Source organism: Meles meles, chromosome 1 (assembly GCF_922984935.1).
Source record: "Meles meles chromosome 1, mMelMel3.1 paternal haplotype, whole genome shotgun sequence".
Classification (NCBI taxonomy): domain Eukaryota; kingdom Metazoa; phylum Chordata; class Mammalia; order Carnivora; family Mustelidae; genus Meles; species Meles meles.
This window is the reverse complement of record NC_060066.1, coordinates 78,633,977-78,640,310: the sequence shown is the minus strand read 5'-3', so window position 1 is coordinate 78,640,310 and position 6,334 is coordinate 78,633,977.

Here is a 6,334-nt window from a genome sequence, read left to right as displayed (position 1 = left end):
TTTCCCTCCATCCTTTGTGGAGATGGTTGAATGTACAAAAGGTTAAGAATATGTAGCAGAAATCAATAATTATTCATTTAAGACAATTTAGGAAAAAGTGTACATCCTTCCTCATACCATACAAAATTGATTGTCAATAACTGAAAGACTTAATAACAAAATGAAATTATAAAGACATTGTAAGAAAATAAATATTTTTGCATTGAGAAATGTCTAAGTAGAAAGTAGAAATTATGAAAAACAAAACATGGGGTCAAGAAAAAAAAAGCAAAAACAAAAGAAATGGAAAGCCTGTAAAAAATCTGAATGAGGCAGGACTGGCTGGAATATAAAAGTTGGGAAGCAAAAATCTTAATCCAGTAGTTTATAATTTGTCCAATTCACATAGTGAAGGGATGGAATAACCAAAGGACTAGAAGCCAAGTCAGTGGTTGACTGGGTCCACCAGCCCATAGACCTAATTTTTCTCTCTCCTGTGGCAAGTATGTCACTCTGAAAATTACTAGATTTGGCTGTTGTACCCTAGGGATATTAACACCAATAACGGCGTTTTCCTGTCATAATTATGTGCTCCCCATGCAAGCTTCGAATTAGAATATGACTTGCCTATAAATATCTACTTACAGGGAAAGACTGTGTTGTTATGGTGACCCAAGATTTCTGGTATATTCAGTAACCAAATATTATTCATTTATTTATTCATTCATTTAATAAGCCCAGAGCATATCATATGCCCTGGGCCCTAAGATTATTAATTTAAATAAACATAAAAGAATTCTTATATGACACCAAAGGAATAGGGATCTTGCTTTTTGCTTAGTTGTTGTTTTTTTTTTAAGATTTATTTATTTATTTTAGAAAGAGAGAGTGTGCTCTAGTGAGGTGGAGGGGAAGGGCAGAAAAAGGCACTTGCTGAGTATGGAGGCTGATGTGGGGATGGATCCCAGGCCCATGACATCATGACCTGAGCCAAAAATCAAGAGTCAGCCACTTAACTGACTGAGCCAACCAGGTGCCCCATGCCTTGCTTTTTAAATAACTCACTCCATCCTTCAAATTGTTTCAACATGCATAACCATATATAAATTACATATTTGTGACCTTCTATGTTAATGATATACTGTACATGTTGTAAAAATATTTTTAAGAAAGTCAAATTCCAGGATGGCTTGATGAGCCTTCCATCTTCTTCCTATGAGTAATCCATCTGTATGTCTTCTTTGGAGAAATGTCTGCTCATGGATTATGCCCATTTTTAATCCATTTAATTAGATTATTAGGTTTTTTTGTTTTGTTTTATTTTGGGAGGTTTGGCATTGAGTTGTATAAGTTTTTTATGTATTTTGGATACTATTCCTTTATTGGATATATCACTTGTGAATATCTTTTCCCATTCAGTAGATTGTCTCTGTTTTGTTGATTCTTTCTTTTGCTATGCAGAAACGTTTTATTTTGATATAGTGCCAATAGTTTATTTTTGCTTTTGTTTCTCTTGCCTTAGGAGACTTACCTAGGAAAATGTTGCCATGGACAGTGTCAGGGAAATTACTGACTGTGCTCTCTTCAAGGATTTTTATGGTTTTAGGTCTCAGATTTAGGTCTTCACTCCATTTTGAGATTATTTATTTATGTATTTTTAGTGTTGTTTTTTTTTTTTTTTGTATGATGTGAGAGAATAATCCAGTTCCATTCTTTTGCAACTAGTTGTCCCATTTTTTAAACACCATTTATAGAAGAGGCTATCTTTTTTCCATTGTGTATCGTTGTCTCCTTTATCAAAGTTTGATTGACCACATAATCATGGGTTTATTTCTGGGGCATCTGTTCTGTTCTATAGATCTATGTGTCTATTTTTGTGCCAGTACTATATTGTTTTGATAACTGCATCTTTGTACTGTATCTTGATATCTGGAATTATGATACCTTCAGTTTTGTACTTCTCTTTCAAGACACCTCTGGCTTTTCAGGGTCTTTTGTGATTCCATACAAATTTTAAGATGATTTGTTCTAGTTCTGTGAAAAATGCTGTTGGTATTTTGATAGTGATTGCATTAAATGTGTAGATTGCTTTGGATAGTATGGACATTTTAACAAAATTTGTCTTGCAATCCATGAGCATGGAATATCTCTCCATTGTTTGTGTCATCTTTAATTTCTTTCAGTGATGTTTCATAGTTCTCAGAGTACAGGTCTTTCACCTCTTGGGGAAGTTTATTTGTTAGTGTTTTATTATTTTTGCTATAATTGTAAATGGAATTGTTTTCTTAATTTCTTTTCCTGCTACTTCATTATAAGTGAATAGAAAGGCAACAGATTTCTGTACATTGATTTTGTATCCTGCAACCTTAATGAATCCATTTATTGGTTGTAGTAGCTTTTTGGCGGTCTCCAGGGTTTTCAGCATATTATCATATCATCTGCAAATGATGAAAGTTTTATTTCTCTCTTACCAGTTTGGATCACTTTTATTTCTTTTTGTTGTGTGGTTGCTATGGCTAGGATTTCCAGTACCATGTTGAATAAAAGTGCACAGAATGAATATCTTTGTCTTATTCTTGACCTTAAGGGAAAAGCTCTCATTTTTCTCACCACTGAGTATGACATTAGTTGTGGGTGTTTTTATATAAAGCTTTTATTATGTTGAGGGATGCTCCCTCTAAACCTACTTTGTTGAGGGTTTTTATCATGAATTAGTGTAGTACTGGGTCAAATGTATTTTTATCATTTGTCAAAATGACTATATGGTTCTTACTCTTCTCTAATTGATGTGATGTATCATGTTGATTGATTTGCAAATATTGGACAACCTTTTTTTTTAAAGATTTTATTTATTTGACAGAGAGAGAGACAGTGAGAGCAGGAACACAAGCAGGAAGAGCACCTTAATGTGCTTAACGACTGAGCCACCCAGGGACCCCTTATATTGGGCAACTCTTGCATCCCAGAAATAAATCTGACATGATCATAGTGGATGAATTTTTCCTTAATGAGTGGTTGGATTTGGTTTGCTAGTGTTTTGTTGAGGATTTTTGCATCTATGTTCATCAGAGATTTTGGCCTGTAGTTCTTTTCTTTTGTAGTGTCTTCACCTGGTTTTTACCCTGTATCAGGGTAATATTGGCCTCATAGAATGAATTTGGACAATTTTCATTCTCTTCTATTTTTTTGTAATAGTTTGAAAAGAATAGGTATTAACTTTTCTTTAAGTGTTTGGTGAAATTCACCTATGATGTCATCTGGTCCTAGACTTTTGGGTGGGGGAGGTCTTTTTTTTAATTTTTATTTTCCTCATTACTTATTCAATTTCATTGTTCATAATAAGTCTGCTAATTATTTTTAATTCTTCTTGATTCAGTTATGGGGGGTAATATTTTTCTTTTTTTTTTAAAGATTTTATTTATTTATTTGACAGACAGAGATCATAGGTAGGCAGAGAGGCAGCCAGAGAGAGAGGAGGGGAAGCAGGCTCCCTGCTGAACAGAAAGCCTGATGCGGGGCTCGATCCCAGGACCCTGGGACCATGACCTGGGCCGAAGGCAGAGGCTTTAACCCACTGAGCCATCCAGGTGCCCTGGGAGGTAATATTTTTCTAAGAATTTATCCATTTCTTCTAGGTTGTCCAATTTGTTGGCATATAATTTTTCATAATATTGTCATGCCTTTGTTTTTCTGTGGTGGTGATTGTTATTTCTCCTCTTTCATTTCTGATTTTGAATCCCATTTCTCTCTCTCTCTCTTTCTCTTTCTCTCATTCCAATGGGTTTGACTAGTAGTTTATCAGTTTTTTATTTTTCATGTTCTCCAAGAACCAGCTACTGATTTCATTTATCTCTTCCAATGTTTTGTTTGTTTGTTTTGAACTTCCATTTCATTTATCTCTGCTTCAATCTTTTTTTCAATCTCTGCTTTCAATCTTTTTTTATATCCTTCCTTCTGCTGGTTTTGGGTTTGTTTTTTTTTTTTCCTCTCTAGCTCCTTTAGGTTTAAGGTTAGGTTAATTATTTGAAAATTTTCTCACTTCTTGATTTAGGCCTCTAAACTTGCTTTAAAATTCCCTTTTAGGCTCCGTAGCTCAGGGGTTAGAGCACTGGTCTCGTAAAATTCCCTTTTAGAATAGTTTTGCTGCTTCCAAAAGATTCCAGGCTATTGTGTTTCATTTTCATTCATATTCATGTATTTTTAAACTTTCTCTTTGATTTCTTAGTTGACATTTCCTTGTTTAGTTGCATGTTATTTAACCTAGTTGTATGTGTGTGCTTTCCAGAGTTTTTCTTATAGTTGTTTTCTAGGTTTATAGCACTGTGGCCAGAAAAGATGCATGGTATGATTTTAGTCCTTTTTAATTTGTGGAGACTTTTTTTATGGTCTAACACATGATCTATTCTGGAGAATATTCGATGTGTACTTGAAAAGAATGTATATTCTGCTATATTAGAATGGAATGTTCTGAATATACCAATTAGATACATCTGGTCAAATGTGTGATTCAAAGCCATTGTTTCCTCATTGATTTTCTGTTTGAATGATCTATCCACTGATGTAAGTAGGGTGTTAAAGTCCCATATTATTTTGTATTAGTATTGATTACTTCCTTTATGTTTGTTAGTAGTTGCTTTATGTATTTGAAGGCTCCATTGGTTGGTGCATAAATATTTATAATTCTTATATCTTCTTGTTGAATTGTTTCCTTTATGGTTATATAGTGTCCTTCTTTGTAACTTGTTATAGTCTTTGTTTTCAAAGTCTATTTTGTCTGGAAGAATCCTGTAGATGATGGAAAAGTAGTGTTTCATCTGTTCCCTTGAATTTACCTAGATATCTAACAGATCATTCAGAATATCTATAAATTCAACCTGAGATCTAAGGAAAGAATTGATACAATTCTACAAATAGAAAAGAGACCACTTTTTGCAAAGGAAGAAGGTGCAGATACATGAATTTGAGGGGATATATAAACCACAGTGGGGAGGAGCCTCTGTAAGCAGGCCACTGGAAAGTGATATAGCAGCAGTACATAAAACCGGAACTTTTAGAAGTCTGCTTCCATGAGGGACATCGCTGGCTGAAATATGCTCAGGCAGTGAAGCAGAGCAGACTCTTAAGCAGCATGGTCTCAGGATCCCCAGGGTCACAGAAAGAAGGGGGATGTCTGAGTGCAGCAGAGTGCCCAAGTGTTGGAGCAGAGAAGCCAGCTATAATTAGAGAGCTCCAGCCAGAGTGACCTCTCAGCTACGTGTTGCAATAAACTGTGAACCCCAGCACAATCAGGAAACCACTCTCCAAGCAGGGACCCAAAAGACAGAGGATATTAGATTGAATAAAAAAGCAAGAACCATCCATATGCTGTGTACAAGAGACTCATTTTAGACCTAAAACACCACCAGATTGAAAGTGAGGAGGTGGAGAACCATTAATCATGCTAATGAATGTTAAAAGAAAGCTGAAGTAGGAATCCTTATATCAGACAGATTAGGTTTTAAACCAAAGATGATAATAGAAGGTGAGGAAGGACAGTATATCATACTTAAAGGGTCTATCCAACAAGAAGATCTAACAATTATAAATATTTATGCTCCTAATTTGGAAACAGCCAGTTACATAAACCAATTAATAACCAAATTAAAGCAACAGATTGATAATTATACAATAGTAATAGGGGACTTCAACACCCCACTCACAGCAATGGACAATCATCTAAGCAGAAGATCAACGAGGAAACAAGGGCTTTGAATGACAATGACACACTGGACCAGGTGGACTTCATGGATATATACAGAGCATTCAATCCTAAAACAACAGAAAACACATTCTTCTTGAGTGCACATGGAACATTTTTCAGAACAGACCACATACTGGGTCACAACTAAGGTCTCAATGGGTACCAAAAGGTTGGGATTATTCCCAGTAATTTTCATACTACAATCCTTTAGAACTTGAACTCAATCACAAGAGGAAATTTGGAAGAAACTTAAACACTTGGAGGTTAAAGAGCATCTTACTAAAGAATGAATGGGTCAACCAGGAAATTAAAGAAAATTTTTAAAAATTCATGGAAACAAATGAAAATGAAAACACAACTCTTCAAAACCTTTGGGACACAGGATAAGTGGTCCTAAGGGGGAAATATATAACCATCCAAGCCTTTCTCAAAAAATTAGGTAAGTCTCAAATACACAATCTAACCTTATACCTAAAGAAACTGGAGAAAAACAGCAAATAAAGCTTAAACCAAGCAGAAAAGAAATAATAAAGATTAGAGCAGAAATCTATGAAACAGAAACAAAAGAAGAGTAGAACATATCAATAAAACTAGAAGCCAGTTCCTTGAAAGACT